This window comes from Tachypleus tridentatus, chromosome 13 (assembly GCF_004210375.1).
Source record: "Tachypleus tridentatus isolate NWPU-2018 chromosome 13, ASM421037v1, whole genome shotgun sequence".
NCBI classification, from domain to species: domain Eukaryota; kingdom Metazoa; phylum Arthropoda; class Merostomata; order Xiphosura; family Limulidae; genus Tachypleus; species Tachypleus tridentatus.
Genome location: NC_134837.1, coordinates 273,155,909 through 273,180,302, shown reverse-complemented (window position 1 = coordinate 273,180,302; position 24,394 = coordinate 273,155,909). Strand labels below are relative to the sequence as shown.

The 24,394-nt window shown below is 35.5% G+C and overlaps 4 non-coding genes across 4 annotated transcripts; all 4 read right to left on the bottom strand.

Annotated features, from left to right (window-relative positions):
• Nucleotides 1–4,203: 4,203 nt before the first annotated feature.
• Nucleotides 4,204–4,344, bottom strand: LOC143241151 (U4 spliceosomal RNA). Its single transcript, XR_013022215.1, has one exon. It is a non-coding gene; the product is annotated as a U4 spliceosomal RNA (small nuclear RNA).
• Nucleotides 4,345–9,433: 5,089 nt separating this feature from the next.
• Nucleotides 9,434–9,574, bottom strand: LOC143241150 (U4 spliceosomal RNA). The gene has a single exon (XR_013022214.1). It is a non-coding gene; the product is annotated as a U4 spliceosomal RNA (small nuclear RNA).
• Nucleotides 9,575–14,661: 5,087 nt separating this feature from the next.
• LOC143241149 (U4 spliceosomal RNA) lies at nt 14,662–14,802 on the bottom strand. Its single transcript, XR_013022213.1, has one exon. It is a non-coding gene; the product is annotated as a U4 spliceosomal RNA (small nuclear RNA).
• A 5,088-nt stretch (nt 14,803–19,890) lies between these two features.
• On the bottom strand, nt 19,891–20,031 carry LOC143241148 (U4 spliceosomal RNA). The gene has a single exon (XR_013022212.1). It is a non-coding gene; the product is annotated as a U4 spliceosomal RNA (small nuclear RNA).
• Between the last annotated feature and the right edge of the window lie 4,363 nt (nt 20,032–24,394).

The following is a 24,394-nucleotide window of genomic DNA, read 5'->3' as shown; positions in this document are numbered from 1 at the left end:
TACTATGTAGGAAGCTATCTGCTATTGTTTGTGTGATTGAATATTTATGCATAAACTTTGAAGAGGTGGTTTTAGGTACTCTTTATGCTGTCGTAACTAGTGTATTTTGTAATTTTTCAATTGTTCTTTGCTTACGTTAATCCATGCTGGAGCTACATAGTCTGTTACATGTCTTATGTATGTTTTGTATATTTTGAGGATGTTTTCAGGTGTTTCTCCACTGTATTTACCAGTTAAACTTCTAGCATAGTTCGTTCTTCGCCAGATTTTAGTTTGTATATTATTTACATGGTTTGTCCATGTACGTTTAGAATCATACGTTAATCCTAGAAACTTTGGTGACGTAGAAATCTGGAGAAGTGCTCCATTAATGTAAATCTGTGGTTGTGCTTTCTGATGTTTCGTTCACTTTGAAAATATCACTTTGTTCAGTGTTTGCCGTGTTTATTTTGATCCTCTATTTTTGGCTGTATTCACATGTTCTGTTTAGGTGCGCTTGTATGTTTGTGGCTCTTATTGCTGGTGTGGGGCACTTTTCCAAAGTGCTACATCATCAGCGAACTGTGACGAGCATCCATGATTTGGATCTTTAAGTGGCATATTATTCACATGCATGATGAAGAGAATAGTACTAACCATCCCTCCTATAGGGACGCCACGCCGGCTTCTGGAGTGAAGAACTCCGAGAAAATTCCCTCTACATTGTCTGTTTCCCAAAACGTTGGAGAGCCGGCGAATAATTCCACGCGATAGTCCCATTTCATTCATACGGAACCGGAGACCATTGTGCCATACAGTGTCGAATGCCTTCTCGATGTCGAGGAAGCAAGCGACAATGCATTCTTTGTTGTTGTTTTTTTTTAATTAAAGCTATTTGTTATTGTTCCAGTTAACCTAACTAAATGATCTGTCGTTTGTCCAAATTTTCTCGATCCGTTTTGTTCCTCAGGTAATTTTGATGCTATCTCCAAAATGTGGAGAGTCTATTACTTATTATTCGTTCAAGAATTTTGCCTACACAGCTGCTCAGGCTGATTGGTCGATAACTGTTTGGCTTATTGGCTGGATTAGCTTCTTACTATATTAGCTTGCTTCCAAGAAACTGGGACGTAGCCAGAGTAAAATGACAAATTAAAGAATGCTAATAGATGGTCAAATAATTTCGGAGTGCCTTTTTGATGAGAATTGTACGTATGCCGACATTTTCTGGTGATTTGTTTTTGAGTTCTTAACTGCTTGTTTGAGTTCTGTTGGTGTGATTTCTTTTGTTAAGTAGTAGATTATTTTAGCCTTTTGTGTTGTTGTTGTTAATATTGACTGGGAAATATAGTTTGTATAGTTCTTTGTTACACGATTGTTTAGAGCATTGTAAAATATTTGTTCATGTCTGAGTCGATATGTGTTTTGAAGGTGTTTTGCAGTTGTTGTCTGAAGGCTTCTGCTTTTTCTTTGTCGGTGTGCGCTGAGGCGTTATTATGTTCTAGTGTTGGGCACTTTCTTGTTGTGGCTTCGTTGGTGAGTCTTTTTAGATGCGACGAAAACTTTCTAGGGTCTTGTTTTTCATTTAGTTGAGAGCAGAAGTTATCCCATTTTTCCTGTTTTCACAATTTAATTTCTGTTCTGATTTTATTTCTGACACTGTTTGTTTGTGTTTTTATTTCTTTACCTCTTGTTGCCATGAACTGTCTTGTTAATTGTCTTCGTTGTTTTATCAGTGTTATTTGTTGCACGTTTGGTTTCCATAAGTTATTTACAGTTTTATGTTGTTGCTTTGGTACAGTGTTCGTTGCTTGCTTTTAGTAAACACTTCGTGATTATTAGACTATAAGTATCAATTTCTGTTTTGTTGTTGGCTGTATGCTTAACATTATCCGGTAATATGTTGCCTAATTCTTTTGATATTCTTGTCAATTGGCTTTTCGTAGTCAAATTTGTCTTGTTATATCTTTATGGGGGACGAGATCGAAGACACACCATATTGGTAGATGATCACCGCCACCATCTTTTTCCACATTAAAATTTAATAACTTTTGTCTGATATTAAAGGAGGTGAGGCAGATGTGTAAGTTTTCACTTGCATTTGTAGCATACGTTGTATGCGTAGGTGTACTGTCGTTTATTAGGGCTATGTTATTTTCATCGATGAATTGTAATAGGTGTCTTCCATTTGTGTTGGTGAATTTCATCCAAAGTTCTTATTGTTTACCATTCAGATCACCTATTACAATTGTATTTTGTTTGTGGGAAAAGATGTTGTGGAACAGGTTTATGTCAATGCATTTGGTTGGCGAACAATAAATACTTGCTACTGTTATAATTGAATGGTTATCTAGCAGGTTATCAGCAGTTATATTTTCATCATTATTGCTGTTCATTTTAATTTCAATTACTGAAAGAATGTTTTTATGTAATAACATAATTCCTCTGTTGGTATCTTGGTTGATTGTTTTATCTTTTCTAATTGCTGTATAATTCCATATTTTAAATCTATTGTTAGGCTAAATGAGGGTTTCACTTAGAATAATAATATCAGGGCTAGTATCTTTTATTACGTCTTCGATCTCGTGTTTTTTGGAAGCAAGTGCACCTTGGATGCTGATGCCTAAAAATCAGAAATAAGATCGAGCACACATTGATTTCAAGGACAACGGGACTTGGCGGCACACCTCTCGTGTGAACTGAGTAAAATTACGTTAATATAACCCCAGTACTGTTGTGTTCATTTCAGAAGATTGTGAACATGATAAGAGTAGACAAGATTGATATACAGGTACATCATATGAAAAAAAAAGTCGATTCCTTTTCGCCGTTAGATGTATTTTGAACTCTTGTTATCGGTTAAAGAAGATAAATTATACAAGTTTCGGACTTTAGTATAGCTTTACGCTTGTTAAATTTCTAGCGAAAGCAGAAAGACTATGGATTTTTTCTTGTGTAAATGGTCACAACTGCTTGGCGTGGGTTTTAATAAAGTAAATTTAGCTACAACTAATGCCACATGACAAGTTTACAAGTTCATAGCTACACAATGGGTTAATCAGGCGTTGTCGACTGTAAAGAACGGACCAGTATCGTCGTCAACTTTTGTGGGGGTGGACAGATTGATTACTTTCGCCGTTACTTTGTGCACACCATACAAACAATAGAACACTTAGTGAAACACCTGTCGTTTTGCAAAGATTACACCAATATTTCCCAGTAAAGCAAAACACAACGCACACACATAAAAATCGGAATGCAATCATGTAGAAAAGAAAACATGAGAAAGTCATCTGGTATCGTCCGGGCATTCGTAGAGTAGACTTCTTACCTGTTATTGTAAGGTCTCTGTAACCACACTTTTAATATTAATACAATAATCCCGACTGTACAGGTCACCACTCGCCCACTATATTCACTCGACATTGCTGCAGAAAACCAACCTATCCGTTGATATGGAAACAAAACATAATGTTCGTTTGTATTAGATTTGCACACGTGATAATAATATGCAAAATCAGTAGAGAAATTATAAAAACATTATTTCAGTTGAAACGATGATCAAAACTCCGAATACACTGAACGCTTCAATCAAGTATATCTAACCTATTTCCCACATAATTTATAGATAAACAGAATATTTGTTTGTGTATACAATTTTCTAGTATCGCAACATGCGCTAATCGCTGTAGCACGTTAAAAGTTTACAGTAGAACTCTAATTTTCTGCACAGCATAAGTGATAGATTGTTCAGTTAAGATAAACATAAGTACCGTAAATTTCTTCTCAGCTCACACTTCATTCACTCTATAATGACGTCAGTAGTTTTGAATTTGCTCTGTTAAAGATTTTTCACTCGTTTCATACTAGTTCAAGCATCTACGAGAGACAGTTGCATTGTTATTTTTACGTTTTTCGTTGCAAACGGCGAATATAACTTTTACTAATGCACTACGAGCATTCTATTTATGAAATAATCCTTTGAAAATCGTAGGCGATTTACAGACATTCGAAGTACTGTCCAGTTACAAGTTCTAAAACTGAAGCGTATATTTTGTTCTCTAACTGCTACTGGAACATTTACCCCTTTTCTATTATTTCAATAATGAACTTTTTAAAGTGGTCGAGTATAATGATCAATCTCCGTCTTCCGCTCTCATTGATGCGACTAGTACGAGTAATAGTAGAACGTTACACACTTTCTATTCTTATTTCACTTCGTAGCCTCAAACGAGGCCTGCAAAAATTGCCATAGCCGACGATATTTCACGTCGTCTTAGCGGGGTATTGGGAAAAGTTTTCAACTAGCAATAGTCGCGCCTCGGATTAACCTCACTGGCTACGACATCGCCTCTGCGCAAAGCTAATGCCAAATTAGCTTCACACTTTATATATAGTAAGACATCACGGTATACCACGTTGGTTTATGAATTAGTTTTTCTTAAATACGTTTACATTCTTTCTAGCGAATGAAACAGCATTCAAGTTGTTTGATTCAAATTTATTTATCTTCTAACACTTTTAAAGTGCTTTTGTACTTGCTTTCTGGTAAACTTCCTCTCACGCCTCTTTATACACTTTTGATGTTTTCATCATATAAAAAACTTTGTGAGGATTTGTGCTTGGAAAACAAACCTGCCACCTATTGGCTCTATTGAGCATACGATCATGAGCCTAACAATTCTAATATTTTCTCTACCGTTTACTCCTTTTGGATAGATTAATAACTAGATAGATCAGGTCGTTTTCACCCTTTCTGTCGTAATAATGAAAACGAAAACAGGGATCTCTTTCTCTCTCTCAATGTATATCGTTGTTTGGGTATATATGTGTATGCCCAGGAAGGATCAGGTGCACTTGACCTCTTCCTCCTTCCTTTTCCTTGTTGGTGTGAACGGCTTAGTATGTTAATAATTGTTACATGAGGGCCAGAGTAACCCACATTTACTCGGGCCCATTTCAGGGCAATGTCCATCTATTTTGCACCATCAGTTCCTTCACTAATGTCTAGCTCATAGGTGGCCTGTTTTTATTTTGGTACTTAATTATTATTATTCTATATATATATTGTATTTTTATTTGTTTATTTCTTTTCTTTATTTTTCAATTATTTTATTTTAATGATCTAATATATAAATTAATCGGGAAGAGGCGTTTAGGATTATCTTCCTCATACATGCAGTACCTGTCGAGTTCGCATAATAGTTCATTTTGTTCTCCAATTTTATCAAAATATGTTATTGTACTATGTAGGAAGCTATCTGCTATTGTTTGTGTGATTGAATATTTATGCATAAACTTTGAAGAGGTGGTTTTAGGTACTCTTTATGCTGTCGTAACTAGTGTATTTTGTAATTTTTCAATTGTTCTTTGCTTACGTTAATCCATGCTGGAGCTACATAGTCTGTTACATGTCTTATGTATGTTTTGTATATTTTGAGGATGTTTTCAGGTGTTTCTCCACTGTATTTACCAGTTAAACTTCTAGCATAGTTCGTTCTTCGCCAGATTTTAGTTTGTATATTATTTACATGGTTTGTCCATGTACGTTTAGAATCATACGTTAATCCTAGAAACTTTGGTGACGTAGAAATCTGGAGAAGTGCTCCATTAATGTAAATCTGTGGTTGTGCTTTCTGATGTTTCGTTCACTTTGAAAATATCACTTTGTTCAGTGTTTGCCGTGTTTATTTTGATCCTCTATTTTTGGCTGTATTCACATGTTCTGTTTAGGTGCGCTTGTATGTTTGTGGCTCTTATTGCTGGTGTGGGGGCACTTTTCCAAAGTGCTACATCATCAGCGAACTGTGACGAGCATCCATGATTTGGATCTTTAAGTGGCATATTATTCACATGCATGATGAAGAGAATAGTACTAACCATCCCTCCTATAGGGACGCCACGCCGGCTTCTGGAGTGAAGAACTCCGAGAAAATTCCCTCTACATTGTCTGTTTCCCAAAACGTTGGAGAGCCGGCGAATAATTCCACGCGATAGTCCCATTTCATTCATACGGAACCGGAGACCATTGTGCCATACAGTGTCGAATGCCTTCTCGATGTCGAGGAAGCAAGCGACAATGCATTCTTTTGTTGTTGTTTTTTTTTAATTAAAGCTATTTGTTATTGTTCCAGTTAACCTAACTAAATGATCTGTCGTTTGTCCAAATTTTCTCGATCCGTTTTGTTCCTCAGGTAATTTTGATGCTATCTCCAAAATGTGGAGAGTCTATTACTTATTATTCGTTCAAGAATTTTGCCTACACAGCTGCTCAGGCTGATTGGTCGATAACTGTTTGGCTTATTGGCTGGATTAGCTTCTTACTATATTAGCTTGCTTCCAAGAAACTGGGACGTAGCCAGAGTAAAATGACAAATTAAAGAATGCTAATAGATGGTCAAATAATTTCGGAGTGCCTTTTGATGAGAATTGTACGTATGCCGACATTTTCTGGTGATTTGTTTTTGAGTTCTTAACTGCTTGTTTGAGTTCTGTTGGTGTGATTTCTTTTGTTAAGTAGTAGATTATTTTAGCCTTTTGTGTTGTTGTTGTTAATATTGACTGGGAAATATAGTTTGTATAGTTCTTTGTTACACGATTGTTTAGAGCATTGTAAAATATTTGTTCATGTCTGAGTCGATATGTGTTTTGAAGGTGTTTTGCAGTTGTTGTCTGAAGGCTTCTGCTTTTTCTTTGTCGGTGTGCGCTGAGGCGTTATTATGTTCTAGTGTTGGGTACTTTCTTGTTGTGGCTTCGTTGGTGAGTCTTTTAGATGCGACGAAAACTTTCTAGGGTCTTGTTTTTCATTTAGTTGAGAGCAGAAGTTATCCCATTTTTCCTGTTTTCACAATTTAATTTCTGTTCTGATTTTATTTCTGACACTGTTTGTTTGTGTTTTTATTTCTTTACCTCTTGTTGCCATGAACTGTCTTGTTAATTGTCTTCGTTGTTTTATCAGTGTTATTTGTTGCACGTTTGGTTTCCATAAGTTATTTACAGTTTTATGTTGTTGCTTTGGTACAGTGTTCGTTGCTTGCTTTTAGTAAACACTTCGTGATTATTAGACTATAAGTATCAATTTCTGTTTTGTTGTTGGCTGTATGCTTAACATTATCCGGTAATATGTTGCCTAATTCTTTTTTGATATTCTTGTCAATTGGCTTTTTCGTAGTCAAATTTGTCTTGTTATATCTTTATGGGGGACGAGATCGAAGACACACCATATTGGTAGATGATCACCGCCACCATCTTTTTTCCACATTAAAATTTAATAACTTTTGTCTGATATTAAAGGAGGTGAGGCAGATGTGTAAGTTTTCACTTGCATTTGTAGCATACGTTGTATGCGTAGGTGTACTGTCGTTTATTAGGGCTATGTTATTTTCATCGATGAATTGTAATAGGTGTCTTCCATTTGTGTTGGTGAATTTCATCCAAAGTTCTTATTGTTTACCATTCAGATCACCTATTACAATTGTATTTTGTTTGTGGGAAAAGATGTTGTGGAACAGGTTTATGTCAATGCATTTGGTTGGCGAACAATAAATACTTGCTACTGTTATAATTGAATGGTTATCTAGCAGGTTATCAGCAGTTATATTTTCATCATTATTGCTGTTCATTTTAATTTCAATTACTGAAAGAATGTTTTTATGTAATAACATAATTCCTCTGTTGGTATCTTGGTTGATTGTTTTATCTTTTCTAATTGCTGTATAATTCCATATTTTAAATCTATTGTTAGGCTAAATGAGGGTTTCACTTAGAATAATAATATCAGGGCTAGTATCTTTTATTACGTCTTCGATCTCGTGTTTTTTGGAAGCAAGTGCACCTTGGATGCTGATGCCTAAAAATCAGAAATAAGATCGAGCACACATTGATTTCAAGGACAACGGGACTTGGCGGCACACCTCTCGTGTGAACTGAGTAAAATTACGTTAATATAACCCCAGTACTGTTGTGTTCATTTCAGAAGATTGTGAACATGATAAGAGTAGACAAGATTGGATATACAGGTACATCATATGAAAAAAAAAAGTCGATTCCTTTTCGCCGTTAGATGTATTTTTGAACTCTTGTTATCGGTTAAAGAAGATAAATTATACAAGTTTCGGACTTTAGTATAGCTTTACGCTTGTTAAATTTCTAGCGAAAGCAGAAAGACTATGGATTTTTTCTTGTGTAAATGGTCACAACTGCTTGGCGTGGGTTTTAATAAAGTAAATTTAGCTACAACTAATGCCACATGACAAGTTTACAAGTTCATAGCTACACAATGGGTTAATCAGGCGTTGTCGACTGTAAAGAACGGACCAGTATCGTCGTCAACTTTTGTGGGGGTGGACAGATTGATTACTTTCGCCGTTACTTTGTGCACACCATACAAACAATAGAACACTTAGTGAAACACCTGTCGTTTTGCAAAGATTACACCAATATTTCCCAGTAAAGCAAAACACAACGCACACACACAAAAAATCGGAATGCAATCATGTAGAAAAGAAAACATGAGAAAGTCATCTGGTATCGTCCGGGCATTCGTAGAGTAGACTTCTTACCTGTTATTGTAAGGTCTCTGTAACCACACTTTTAATATTAATACAATAATCCCGACTGTACAGGTCACCACTCGCCCACTATATTCACTCGACATTGCTGCAGAAAACCAACCTATCCGTTGATATGGAAACAAAACATAATGTTCGTTTGTATTAGATTTGCACACGTGATAATAATATGCAAAATCAGTAGAGAAATTATAAAAACATTATTTCAGTTGAAACGATGATCAAAACTCCGAATACACTGAACGCTTCAATCAAGTATATCTAACCTATTTCCCACATAATTTATAGATAAACAGAATATTTGTTTGTGTATACAATTTTCTAGTATCGCAACATGCGCTAATCGCTGTAGCACGTTAAAAGTTTACAGTAGAACTCTAATTTTCTGCACAGCATAAGTGATAGATTGTTCAGTTAAGATAAACATAAGTACCGTAAATTTCTTCTCAGCTCACACTTCATTCACTCTATAATGACGTCAGTAGTTTTGAATTTGCTCTGTTAAAGATTTTTCACTCGTTTCATACTAGTTCAAGCATCTACGAGAGACAGTTGCATTGTTATTTTTACGTTTTTCGTTGCAAACGGCGAATATAACTTTTACTAATGCACTACGAGCATTCTATTTATGAAATAATCCTTTGAAAATCGTAGGCGATTTACAGACATTCGAAGTACTGTCCAGTTACAAGTTCTAAAACTGAAGCGTATATTTTGTTCTCTAACTGCTACTGGAACATTTACCCCTTTTCTATTATTTCAATAATGAACTTTTTAAAGTGGTCGAGTATAATGATCAATCTCCGTCTTCCGCTCTCATTGATGCGACTAGTACGAGTAATAGTAGAACGTTACACACTTTCTATTCTTATTTCACTTCGTAGCCTCAAACGAGGCCTGCAAAAATTGCCATAGCCGACGATATTTCACGTCGTCTTAGCGGGGTATTGGGAAAAGTTTTCAACTAGCAATAGTCGCGCCTCGGATTAACCTCACTGGCTACGACATCGCCTCTGCGCAAAGCTAATGCCAAATTAGCTTCACACTTTATATATAGTAAGACATCACGGTATACCACGTTGGTTTATGAATTAGTTTTTCTTAAATACGTTTACATTCTTTCTAGCGAATGAAACAGCATTCAAGTTGTTTGATTCAAATTTATTTATCTTCTAACACTTTTAAAGTGCTTTTGTACTTGCTTTCTGGTAAACTTCCTCTCACGCCTCTTTATACACTTTTGATGTTTTCATCATATAAAAAACTTTGTGAGGATTTGTGCTTGGAAAACAAACCTGCCACCTATTGGCTCTATTGAGCATACGATCATGAGCCTAACAATTCTAATATTTTCTCTACCGTTTACTCCTTTTGGATAGATTAATAACTAGATAGATCAGGTCGTTTTCACCCTTTCTGTCGTAATAATGAAAACGAAAACAGGGATCTCTTTCTCTCTCTCAATGTATATCGTTGTTTGGGTATATATGTGTATGCCCAGGAAGGATCAGGTGCACTTGACCTCTTCCTCCTTCCTTTTCCTTGTTGGTGTGAACGGCTTAGTATGTTAATAATTGTTACATGAGGGCCAGAGTAACCCACATTTACTCGGGCCCATTTCAGGGCAATGTCCATCTATTTTGCACCATCAGTTCCTTCACTAATGTCTAGCTCATAGGTGGCCTGTTTTTATTTTGGTACTTAATTATTATTATTCTATATATATATTGTATTTTTATTTGTTTATTTCTTTTCTTTATTTTTTCAATTATTTTATTTTAATGATCTAATATATAAATTAATCGGGAAGAGGCGTTTAGGATTATCTTCCTCATACATGCAGTACCTGTCGAGTTCGCATAATAGTTCATTTTTGTTCTCCAATTTTATCAAAATATGTTATTGTACTATGTAGGAAGCTATCTGCTATTGTTTGTGTGATTGAATATTTATGCATAAACTTTGAAGAGGTGGTTTTAGGTACTCTTTATGCTGTCGTAACTAGTGTATTTTGTAATTTTTCAATTGTTCTTTGCTTACGTTAATCCATGCTGGAGCTACATAGTCTGTTACATGTCTTATGTATGTTTTGTATATTTTGAGGATGTTTTCAGGTGTTTCTCCACTGTATTTACCAGTTAAACTTCTAGCATAGTTCGTTCTTCGCCAGATTTTAGTTTGTATATTATTTACATGGTTTGTCCATGTACGTTTAGAATCATACGTTAATCCTAGAAACTTTGGTGACGTAGAAATCTGGAGAAGTGCTCCATTAATGTAAATCTGTGGTTGTGCTTTCTGATGTTTCGTTCACTTTGAAAATATCACTTTGTTCAGTGTTTGCCGTGTTTATTTTGATCCTCTATTTTTGGCTGTATTCACATGTTCTGTTTAGGTGCGCTTGTATGTTTGTGGCTCTTATTGCTGGTGTGGGGGGCACTTTTCCAAAGTGCTACATCATCAGCGAACTGTGACGAGCATCCATGATTTGGATCTTTAAGTGGCATATTATTCACATGCATGATGAAGAGAATAGTACTAACCATCCCTCCTATAGGGACGCCACGCCGGCTTCTGGAGTGAAGAACTCCGAGAAAATTCCCTCTACATTGTCTGTTTCCCAAAACGTTGGAGAGCCGGCGAATAATTCCACGCGATAGTCCCATTTCATTCATACGGAACCGGAGACCATTGTGCCATACAGTGTCGAATGCCTTCTCGATGTCGAGGAAGCAAGCGACAATGCATTCTTTTTGTTGTTGTTTTTTTTTTAATTAAAGCTATTTGTTATTGTTCCAGTTAACCTAACTAAATGATCTGTCGTTTGTCCAAATTTTCTCGATCCGTTTTGTTCCTCAGGTAATTTTGATGCTATCTCCAAAAATGTGGAGAGTCTATTACTTATTATTCGTTCAAGAATTTTGCCTACACAGCTGCTCAGGCTGATTGGTCGATAACTGTTTGGCTTATTGGCTGGATTAGCTTCTTACTATATTAGCTTGCTTCCAAGAAACTGGGACGTAGCCAGAGTAAAATGACAAATTAAAGAATGCTAATAGATGGTCAAATAATTTCGGAGTGCCTTTTGATGAGAATTGTACGTATGCCGACATTTTCTGGTGATTTGTTTTTGAGTTCTTAACTGCTTGTTTGAGTTCTGTTGGTGTGATTTCTTTTGTTAAGTAGTAGATTATTTTAGCCTTTTGTGTTGTTGTTGTTAATATTGACTGGGAAATATAGTTTGTATAGTTCTTTGTTACACGATTGTTTAGAGCATTGTAAAAATATTTGTTCATGTCTGAGTCGATATGTGTTTTGAAGGTGTTTTGCAGTTGTTGTCTGAAGGCTTCTGCTTTTTCTTTGTCGGTGTGCGCTGAGGCGTTATTATGTTCTAGTGTTGGGTACTTTCTTGTTGTGGCTTCGTTGGTGAGTCTTTTAGATGCGACGAAAACTTTCTAGGGTCTTGTTTTTCATTTAGTTGAGAGCAGAAGTTATCCCATTTTTCCTGTTTTCACAATTTAATTTCTGTTCTGATTTTATTTCTGACACTGTTTGTTTGTGTTTTTATTTCTTTACCTCTTGTTGCCATGAACTGTCTTGTTAATTGTCTTCGTTGTTTTATCAGTGTTATTTGTTGCACGTTTGGTTTCCATAAGTTATTTACAGTTTTATGTTGTTGCTTTGGTACAGTGTTCGTTGCTTGCTTTTAGTAAACACTTCGTGATTATTAGACTATAAGTATCAATTTCTGTTTTGTTGTTGGCTGTATGCTTAACATTATCCGGTAATATGTTGCCTAATTCTTTTGATATTCTTGTCAATTGGCTTTTCGTAGTCAAATTTGTCTTGTTATATCTTTATGGGGGACGAGATCGAAGACACACCATATTGGTAGATGATCACCGCCACCATCTTTTTCCACATTAAAATTTAATAACTTTTGTCTGATATTAAAGGAGGTGAGGCAGATGTGTAAGTTTTCACTTGCATTTGTAGCATACGTTGTATGCGTAGGTGTACTGTCGTTTATTAGGGCTATGTTATTTTCATCGATGAATTGTAATAGGTGTCTTCCATTTGTGTTGGTGAATTTCATCCAAAGTTCTTATTGTTTACCATTCAGATCACCTATTACAATTGTATTTTGTTTGTGGGAAAAGATGTTGTGGAACAGGTTTATGTCAATGCATTTGGTTGGCGAACAATAAATACTTGCTACTGTTATAATTGAATGGTTATCTAGCAGGTTATCAGCAGTTATATTTTCATCATTATTGCTGTTCATTTTAATTTCAATTACTGAAAGAATGTTTTTATGTAATAACATAATTCCTCTGTTGGTATCTTGGTTGATTGTTTTATCTTTTCTAATTGCTGTATAATTCCATATTTTAAATCTATTGTTAGGCTAAATGAGGGTTTCACTTAGAATAATAATATCAGGGCTAGTATCTTTTATTACGTCTTCGATCTCGTGTTTTTTGGAAGCAAGTGCACCTTGGATGCTGATGCCTAAAATCAGAAATAAGATCGAGCACACATTGATTTCAAGGACAACGGGACTTGGCGGCACACCTCTCGTGTGAACTGAGTAAAATTACGTTAATATAACCCCAGTACTGTTGTGTTCATTTCAGAAGATTGTGAACATGATAAGAGTAGACAAGATTGATATACAGGTACATCATATGAAAAAAAAAGTCGATTCCTTTTCGCCGTTAGATGTATTTTTGAACTCTTGTTATCGGTTAAAGAAGATAAATTATACAAGTTTCGGACTTTAGTATAGCTTTACGCTTGTTAAATTTCTAGCGAAAGCAGAAAGACTATGGATTTTTTCTTGTGTAAATGGTCACAACTGCTTGGCGTGGGTTTTAATAAAGTAAATTTAGCTACAACTAATGCCACATGACAAGTTTACAAGTTCATAGCTACACAATGGGTTAATCAGGCGTTGTCGACTGTAAAGAACGGACCAGTATCGTCGTCAACTTTTGTGGGGGTGGACAGATTGATTACTTTCGCCGTTACTTTGTGCACACCATACAAACAATAGAACACTTAGTGAAACACCTGTCGTTTTGCAAAGATTACACCAATATTTCCCAGTAAAGCAAAACACAACGCACACACATAAAAATCGGAATGCAATCATGTAGAAAAGAAAACATGAGAAAGTCATCTGGTATCGTCCGGGCATTCGTAGAGTAGACTTCTTACCTGTTATTGTAAGGTCTCTGTAACCACACTTTTAATATTAATACAATAATCCCGACTGTACAGGTCACCACTCGCCCACTATATTCACTCGACATTGCTGCAGAAAACCAACCTATCCGTTGATATGGAAACAAAACATAATGTTCGTTTGTATTAGATTTGCACACGTGATAATAATATGCAAAATCAGTAGAGAAATTATAAAAACATTATTTCAGTTGAAACGATGATCAAAACTCCGAATACACTGAACGCTTCAATCAAGTATATCTAACCTATTTCCCACATAATTTATAGATAAACAGAATATTTGTTTGTGTATACAATTTTCTAGTATCGCAACATGCGCTAATCGCTGTAGCACGTTAAAAGTTTACAGTAGAACTCTAATTTTCTGCACAGCATAAGTGATAGATTGTTCAGTTAAGATAAACATAAGTACCGTAAATTTCTTCTCAGCTCACACTTCATTCACTCTATAATGACGTCAGTAGTTTTGAATTTGCTCTGTTAAAGATTTTTCACTCGTTTCATACTAGTTCAAGCATCTACGAGAGACAGTTGCATTGTTATTTTTACGTTTTCGTTGCAAACGGCGAATATAACTTTTACTAATGCACTACGAGCATTCTATTTATGAAATAATCCTTTGAAAATCGTAGGCGATTTACAGACATTCGAAGTACTGTCCAGTTACAAGTTCTAAAACTGAAGCGTATATTTTGTTCTCTAACTGCTACTGGAACATTTACCCCTTTTCTATTATTTCAATAATGAACTTTTTAAAGTGGTCGAGTATAATGATCAATCTCCGTCTTCCGCTCTCATTGATGCGACTAGTACGAGTAATAGTAGAACGTTACACACTTTCTATTCTTATTTCACTTCGTAGCCTCAAACGAGGCCTGCAAAAATTGCCATAGCCGACGATATTTCACGTCGTCTTAGCGGGGTATTGGGAAAAGTTTTCAACTAGCAATAGTCGCGCCTCGGATTAACCTCACTGGCTACGACATCGCCTCTGCGCAAAGCTAATGCCAAATTAGCTTCACACTTTATATATAGTAAGACATCACGGTATACCACGTTGGTTTATGAATTAGTTTTTCTTAAATACGTTTACATTCTTTCTAGCGAATGAAACAGCATTCAAGTTGTTTGATTCAAATTTATTTATCTTCTAACACTTTTAAAGTGCTTTTGTACTTGCTTTCTGGTAAACTTCCTCTCACGCCTCTTTATACACTTTTGATGTTTTCATCATATAAAAAACTTTGTGAGGATTTGTGCTTGGAAAACAAACCTGCCACCTATTGGCTCTATTGAGCATACGATCATGAGCCTAACAATTCTAATATTTTCTCTACCGTTTACTCCTTTTGGATAGATTAATAACTAGATAGATCAGGTCGTTTTCACCCTTTCTGTCGTAATAATGAAAACGAAAACAGGGATCTCTTTCTCTCTCTCAATGTATATCGTTGTTTGGGTATATATGTGTATGCCCAGGAAGGATCAGGTGCACTTGACCTCTTCCTCCTTCCTTTTCCTTGTTGGTGTGAACGGCTTAGTATGTTAATAATTGTTACATGAGGGCCAGAGTAACCCACATTTACTCGGGCCCATTTCAGGGCAATGTCCATCTATTTTGCACCATCAGTTCCTTCACTAATGTCTAGCTCATAGGTGGCCTGTTTTTATTTTGGTACTTAATTATTATTATTCTATATATATATTGTATTTTTATTTGTTTATTTCTTTTCTTTATTTTTTCAATTATTTTATTTTAATGATCTAATATATAAATTAATCGGGAAGAGGCGTTTAGGATTATCTTCCTCATACATGCAGTACCTGTCGAGTTCGCATAATAGTTCATTTTGTTCTCCAATTTTATCAAAATATGTTATTGTACTATGTAGGAAGCTATCTGCTATTGTTTGTGTGATTGAATATTTATGCATAAACTTTGAAGAGGTGGTTTTAGGTACTCTTTATGCTGTCGTAACTAGTGTATTTTGTAATTTTTCAATTGTTCTTTGCTTACGTTAATCCATGCTGGAGCTACATAGTCTGTTACATGTCTTATGTATGTTTTGTATATTTTGAGGATGTTTTCAGGTGTTTCTCCACTGTATTTACCAGTTAAACTTCTAGCATAGTTCGTTCTTCGCCAGATTTTAGTTTGTATATTATTTACATGGTTTGTCCATGTACGTTTAGAATCATACGTTAATCCTAGAAACTTTGGTGACGTAGAAATCTGGAGAAGTGCTCCATTAATGTAAATCTGTGGTTGTGCTTTCTGATGTTTCGTTCACTTTGAAAATATCACTTTGTTCAGTGTTTGCCGTGTTTATTTTGATCCTCTATTTTTGGCTGTATTCACATGTTCTGTTTAGGTGCGCTTGTATGTTTGTGGCTCTTATTGCTGGTGTGGGGCACTTTTCCAAAGTGCTACATCATCAGCGAACTGTGACGAGCATCCATGATTTGGATCTTTAAGTGGCATATTATTCACATGCATGATGAAGAGAATAGTACTAACCATCCCTCCTATAGGGACGCCACGCCGGCTTCTGGAGTGAAGAACTCCGAGAAAATTCCCTCTACATTGTCTGTTTCCCAAAACGTTGGAGAGCCGGCGAATAATTCCACGCGATAGTCCCATTTCATTCATACGGAACCGGAGACCATTGTGCCATACAGTGTCGAATGCCTTCTCGATGTCGAGGAAGCAAGCGACAATGCATTCTTTTGTTGTTGTTTTTTTTTTAATTAAAGCTATTTGTTATTGTTCCAGTTAACCTAACTAAATGATCTGTCGTTTGTCCAAATTTTCTCGATCCGTTTTGTTCCTCAGGTAATTTTGATGCTATCTCCAAAATGTGGAGAGTCTATTACTTATTATTCGTTCAAGAATTTTGCCTACACAGCTGCTCAGGCTGATTGGTCGATAACTGTTTGGCTTATTGGCTGGATTAGCTTCTTACTATATTAGCTTGCTTCCAAGAAACTGGGACGTAGCCAGAGTAAAATGACAAATTAAAGAATGCTAATAGATGGTCAAATAATTTCGGAGTGCCTTTTGATGAGAATTGTACGTATGCCGACATTTTCTGGTGATTTGTTTTTTGAGTTCTTAACTGCTTGTTTGAGTTCTGTTGGTGTGATTTCTTTTGTTAAGTAGTAGATTATTTTAGCCTTTTGTGTTGTTGTTGTTAATATTGACTGGGAAATATAGTTTGTATAGTTCTTTGTTACACGATTGTTTAGAGCATTGTAAAATATTTGTTCATGTCTGAGTCGATATGTGTTTTGAAGGTGTTTTGCAGTTGTTGTCTGAAGGCTTCTGCTTTTTCTTTGTCGGTGTGCGCTGAGGCGTTATTATGTTCTAGTGTTGGGCACTTTCTTGTTGTGGCTTCGTTGGTGAGTCTTTTAGATGCGACGAAAACTTTCTAGGGTCTTGTTTTTCATTTAGTTGAGAGCAGAAGTTATCCCATTTTTCCTGTTTTCACAATTTAATTTCTGTTCTGATTTTATTTCTGACACTGTTTGTTTGTGTTTTTATTTCTTTACCTCTTGTTGCCATGAACTGTCTTGTTAATTGTCTTCGTTGTTTTATCAGTGTTATTTGTTGCACGTTTGGTTTCCATAAGTTATTTACAGTTTTATGTTGTTGCTTTGGTACAGTGTTCGTTGCTTGCTTTTAGTAAACACTTCGTGATTATTAGACTATAAGTATCAATTTCTGTTTTGTTGTTGGCTGTATGCTTAACATTATCCGGTAATATGTTGCCTAATTCTTTTTTGATATTCTTGTCAATTGGCTTTTTCGTAGTCAAATTTGTCTTGTTATATCTTTATGGGGGACGAGATCGAAGACACACCATATTGGTAGATGATCACCGCCACCATCTTTTTTCCACATTAAAATTTAATAACTTTTGTCTGATATTAAAGGAGGTGAGGCAGATGTGTAAGTTTTCACTTGCATTTGTAGCATACGTTGTATGCGTAGGTGTACTGTCGTTTATTAGGGCTATGTTATTTTCATCGATGAATTGTAATAGGTGTCTTCCATTTGTGTTGGTGAATTTCATCCAAAGTTCTTATTGTTTACCATTCAGATCACCTATTACAATTGTATTTTGTTTGTGGGAAAAGATGTTGTGGAACAGGTTTATGTCAATGCATTTGGTTGGCGAACAATAAATACTTGCTACTGTTATAATTGAATGGTTATCTAGCAGGTTATCAGCAGTTATATTTTCATCATTATTGCTGTTCATTTTAATTTCAATTACTGAAAGAATGTTTTTATATAATAACATAATTCCTCTGTTGGTATCTTTGTTGATTGTTTTATCTTTTCTAATTGCTGTATAATTCCATATTTTAAATCTATTGTTAGGCTAAATGAGGGTTTCACTTAGAATAATAATATCAGGGTTAGTATCTTTTATTACGTCTTCGATCTCGTGTTTTTTGGAAGCAAGTGCACCTTGGATGCTGATGCCTAAAAATCAGAAATAAGATCGAGCACACATTGATTTCAAGGACAACGGGACTTGGCGGCACACCTCTCGTGTGAACTGAGTAAAATTACGTTAATATAACCCCAGTACTGTTGTGTTCATTTCAGAAGATTGTGAACATGATAAGAGTAGACAAGATTGGATATACAGGTACATCATATGAAAAGAAAAAGTCGATTCCTTTTCGCCGTTAGATGTATTTTTGAACTCTTGTTATCGGTTAAAGAAGATAAATTATACAAGTTTCGGACTTTAGTATAGCTTTACGCTTGTTAAATTTCTAGCGAAAGCAGAAAGACTATGGATTTTTTCTTGTGTAAATGGTCACAACTGCTTGGCGTGGGTTTTAATAAAGTAAATTTAGCTACAACTAATGCCACATGACAAGTTTACAAGTTCATAGCTACACAATGGGTTAATCAGGCGTTGTCGACTGTAAAGAACGGACCAGTATCGTCGTCAACTTTGTGGGGGTGGACAGATTGATTACTTTCGCCGTTACTTTGTGCACACCATACAAACAATAGAACACTTAGTGAAACACCTGTCGTTTTTGCAAAGATTACACCAATATTTCCCAGTAAAGCAAAACACAACGCACACACATAAAAATCGGAATGCAATCATGTAGAAAAGAAAACATGAGAAAGTCATCTGGTATCGTCCGGGCATTCGTAGAGTAGACTTCTTACCTGTTATTGTAAGGTCTCTGTAACCACACTTTTAATATTAATACAATAATCCCGACTGTACAGGTCACCACTCGCCCACTATATTCACTCGACATTGCTGCAGAAAACCAACCTATCCGTTGATATGGAAACAAAACATAATGTTCGTTTGTATTAGATTTGCACACGTGATAATAATATGCAAAATCAGTAGAGAAATTATAAAAACATTATTTCAGTTGAAACGATGATCAAAACTCCGAATACACTGAACGCTTCAATCAAGTATATCTAACCTATTTCCCACATAATTTATAGATAAACAGAATATTTGTTTGTGTATACAATTTTCTAGTATCGCAACATGCGCTAATCGCTGTAGCACGTTAAAAGTTTACAGTAGAACTCTAATTTTCTGCACAGCATAAGTGATAGATTGTTCAGTTAAGATAAACATAAGTACCGTAAATTTCTTCTCAGCTCACACTTCATTCACTCTATAATGACGTCAGTAGTTTTGAATTTGCTCTGTTAAAGATTTTCACTCGTTTCATACTAGTTCAAGCATCTACGAGAGACAGTTGCATTGTTATTTTTACGTTTTCGTTGCAAACGGCGAATATAACTTTTACTAATGCACTACGAGCATTCTATTTATGAAATAATCCTTTGAAAATCGTAGGCGATTTACAGACATTCGAAGTACTGTCCAGTTACAAGTTCTAAAACTGAAGCGTATATTTTGTTCTCTAACTGCTACTGGAACATTTACCCCTTTTCTATTATTTCAATAATGAACTTTTTAAAGTGGTCGAGTATAATGATCAATCTCCGTCTTCCGCTCTCATTGATGCGACTAGTACGAGTAATAGTAGAACGTTACACACTTTCTATTCTTATTTCACTTCGTAGCCTCAAACGAGGCCTGCAAAAATTGCCATAGCCGACGATATTTCACGTCGTCTTAGCGGGGTATTGGGAAAAGTTTTCAACTAGCAATAGTCGCGCCTCGGATTAACCTCACTGGCTACGACATCGCCTCTGCGCAAAGCTAATGCCAAATTAGCTTCACACTTTATATATAGTAAGACATCACGGTATACCACGTTGGTTTATGAATTAGTTTTTCTTAAATACGTTTACATTCTTTCTAGCGAATGAAACAGCATTCAAGTTGTTTGATTCAAATTTATTTATCTTCTAACACTTTTAAAGTGCTTTTGTACTTGCTTTCTGGTAAACTTCCTCTCACGCCTCTTTATACACTTTTGATGTTTTCATCATATAAAAAACTTTGTGAGGATTTGTGCTTGGAAAACAAACCTGCCACCTATTGGCTCTATTGAGCATACGATCATGAGCCTAACAATTCTAATATTTTCTCTACCGTTTACTCCTTTTGGATAGATTAATAACTAGATAGATCAGGTCGTTTTCACCCTTTCTGTCGTAATAATGAAAACGAAAACAGGGATCTCTTTCTCTCTCTCAATGTATATCGTTGTTTGGGTATATATGTGTATGCCCAGGAAGGATCAGGTGCACTTGACCTCTTCCTCCTTCCTTTTCCTTGTTGGTGTGAACGGCTTAGTATGTTAATAATTGTTACATGAGGGCCAGAGTAACCCACATTTACTCGGGCCCATTTCAGGGCAATGTCCATCTATTTTGCACCATCAGTTCCTTCACTAATGTCTAGCTCATAGGTGGCCTGTTTTTATTTTGGTACTTAATTATTATTATTCTATATATATATTGTATTTTTATTTGTTTATTTCTTTTCTTTATTTTTTCAATTATTTTATTTTAATGATCTAATATATAAATTAATCGGGAAGAGGCGTTTAGGATTATCTTCCTCATACATGCAGTACCTGTCGAGTTCGCATAATAGTTCATTTTGTTCTCCAATTTTATCAAAATATGTTATTGTACTATGTAGGAAGCTATCTGCTATTGTTTGTGTGATTGAATATTTATGCATAAACTTTGAAGAGGTGGTTTTAGGTACTCTTTATGCTGTCGTAACTAGTGTATTTTGTAATTTTTCAATTGTTCTTTGCTTACGTTAATCCATGCTGGAGCTACATAGTCTGTTACATGTCTTATGTATGTTTTGTATATTTTGAGGATGTTTTCAGGTGTTTCTCCACTGTATTTACCAGTTAAACTTCTAGCATAGTTCGTTCTTCGCCAGATTTTAGTTTGTATATTATTTACATGGTTTGTCCATGTACGTTTAGAATCATACGTTAATCCTAGAAACTTTGGTGACGTAGAAATCTGGAGAAGTGCTCCATTAATGTAAATCTGTGGTTGTGCTTTCTGATGTTTCGTTCACTTTGAAAATATCACTTTGTTCAGTGTTTGCCGTGTTTATTTTGATCCTCTATTTTTGGCTGTATTCACATGTTCTGTTTAGGTGCGCTTGTATGTTTGTGGCTCTTATTGCTGGTGTGGGGGCACTTTTCCAAAGTGCTACATCATCAGCGAACTGTGACGAGCATCCATGATTTGGATCTTTAAGTGGCATATTATTCACATGCATGATGAAGAGAATAGTACTAACCATCCCTCCTATAGGGACGCCACGCCGGCTTCTGGAGTGAAGAACTCCGAGAAAATTCCCTCTACATTGTCTGTTTCCCAAAACGTTGGAGAGCCGGCGAATAATTCCACGCGATAGTCCCATTTCATTCATACGGAACCGGAGACCATTGTGCCATACAGTGTCGAATGCCTTCTCGATGTCGAGGAAGCAAGCGACAATGCATTCTTTTGTTGTTGTTTTTTTTTTAATTAAAGCTATTTGTTATTGTTCCAGTTAACCTAACTAAATGATCTGTCGTTTGTCCAAATTTTCTCGATCCGTTTTGTTCCTCAGGTAATTTTGATGCTATCTCCAAAAATGTGGAGAGTCTATTACTTATTATTCGTTCAAGAATTTTGCCTACACAGCTGCTCAGGCTGATTGGTCGATAACTGTTTGGCTTATTGGCTGGATTAGCTTCTTACTATATTAGCTTGCTTCCAAGAAACTGGGACGTAGCCAGAGTAAAATGACAAATTAAAGAATGCTAATAGATGGTCAAATAATTTCGGAGTGCCTTTTTTGATGAGAATTGTACGTATGCCGACATTTTCTGGTGATTTGTTTTTTGAGTTCTTAACTGCTTGTTTGAGTTCTGTTGGTGTGATTTCTTTTGTTAAGTAGTAGATTATTTTAGCCTTTTGTGTTGTTGTTGTTAATATTGACTGGGAAATATGGTTTGTATAGTTCTTTGTTACACGATTGTTTAGAGCATTGTAAAAATATTTGTTCATGTCTGAGTCGATATGTGTTTTGAAGGTGTTTTGCAGTTGTTGTCTGAAGGCTTCTGCTTTTTCTTTGTCGGTGTGCGCTGAGGCGTTATTATGTTCTAGTGTTGGGTACTTTCTTGTTGTGGCTTCGTTGGTGAGTCTTTTTAGATGCGACGAAAACTTTCTAGGGTCTTGTTTTTTCATTTAGTTGAGAGCAGAAGTTATCCCATTTTTCCTGTTTTCACAATTTAATTTCTGTTCTGATTTTATTTCTGACACTGTTTGTTTGTGTTTTTATTTCTTTACCTCTTGTTGCCATGAACTGTCTTGTTAATTGTCTTCGTTGTTTTATCAGTGTTATTTGTTGCACGTTTGGTTTCCATAAGTTATTTACAGTTTTATGTTGTTGCTTTGGTACAGTGTTCGTTGCTTGCTTTTAGTAAACACTTCGTGATTATTAGACTATAAGTATCAATTTCTGTTTTGTTGTTGGCTGTATGCTTAACATTATCCGGTAATATGTTGCCTAATTCTTTTTGATATTCTTGTCAATTGGCTTTTTCGTAGTCAAATTTGTCTTGTTATATCTTTATGGGGGACGAGATCGAAGACACACCATATTGGTAGATGATCACCGCCACCATCTTTTTCCACATTAAAATTTAATAACTTTTGTCTGATATTAAAGGAGGTGAGGCAGATGTGTAAGTTTTCACTTGCATTTGTAGCATACGTTGTATGCGTAGGTGTACTGTCGTTTATTAGGGCTATGTTATTTTCATCGATGAATTGTAATAGGTGTCTTCCATTTGTGTTGGTGAATTTCATCCAAAGTTCTTATTGTTTACCATTCAGATCACCTATTACAATTGTATTTTGTTAGTGGGAAAAGATGTTGTGGAACAGGTTTATGTCAATGCATTTGGTTGGCGAACAATAAATACTTGCTACTGTTATAATTGAATGGTTATCTAGCAGGTTATCAGCAGTTATATTTTCATCATTATTGCTGTTCATTTTAATTTCAATTACTGAAAAAATGTTTTTATATAATAACATAATTCCTCTGTTGGTATCTTGGTTGATTGTTTTATCTTTTCTAATTGCTGTATAATTCCATATTTTAAATCTATTGTTAGGCTAAATGAGGGTTTCACTTAGAATAATAATATCAGGGCTAGTATCTTTTATTACGTCTTCGATCTCGTGTTTTTTGGAAGCAAGTGCACCTTGGATGCTGATGCCTAAAAATCAGAAATAAGATCGAGCACACATCGATTTCAAGGACAACGGGACTTGTCGGCACACCTCTCGTGTGAACTGAGTAAAATTACGTTAATATAACCCCAGTACTGTTGTGTTCATTTAAGAAGATTGTGAACATGATAAGAGTAGACAAGATTGGATATACAGGTACATCATATGAAAAAAAAATCGATTCCTTTTCGCCGTTAGCTGTATTTTTGAACTCTTGTTATCGGTTAAAGAAGATAAATTATACAAGTTTCGGACTTTTAGTATAACTTTACGCTTGTTAAATTTCTAGCGAAAGCAGAAAGACTATATTTTGTTCTCTAACTGCTACTGGAACATTTACCCCTTTTCTATTATTTCAATGATCAACTTTTTAAAATGGTCTTGTCTCATCAAGTCAAGATCACATCAATGACTGAATTTCCAAATCTATTTTCCATATAGGTTTAAAGGTTGTTTTTTTTTAAGTTTTTGACGTATGCACTCTTGATTTACTTTAAACTTATGTCAACATAGGTTTAATTTAGAGTAGGGTATGTTTATTCAACAGGGGCGTAGATTTTTTACATCCAATGGAAGGATAAATTTTGCAATCACTTTTGTGGACTGTTCAATTTGCAAATTGGTAATCTCTGATTACGTGAACCTGAAAGCTGTAAACATGCAGTCACAGAGTAATCTTGTTGCCACGATACTTGCATGTATACTTAGACCTACTTATTGATACTTACGAACTATCGCTTAGATCGAAAAGTTTAGAAGCACGCCTATATTAAGGATGTACCTTTCGGCTACTGAAAAAAGCCTACATCCAAGCCTAATTATGTAATTCGATTGGTAAGAACACGAGAATCACAATAAC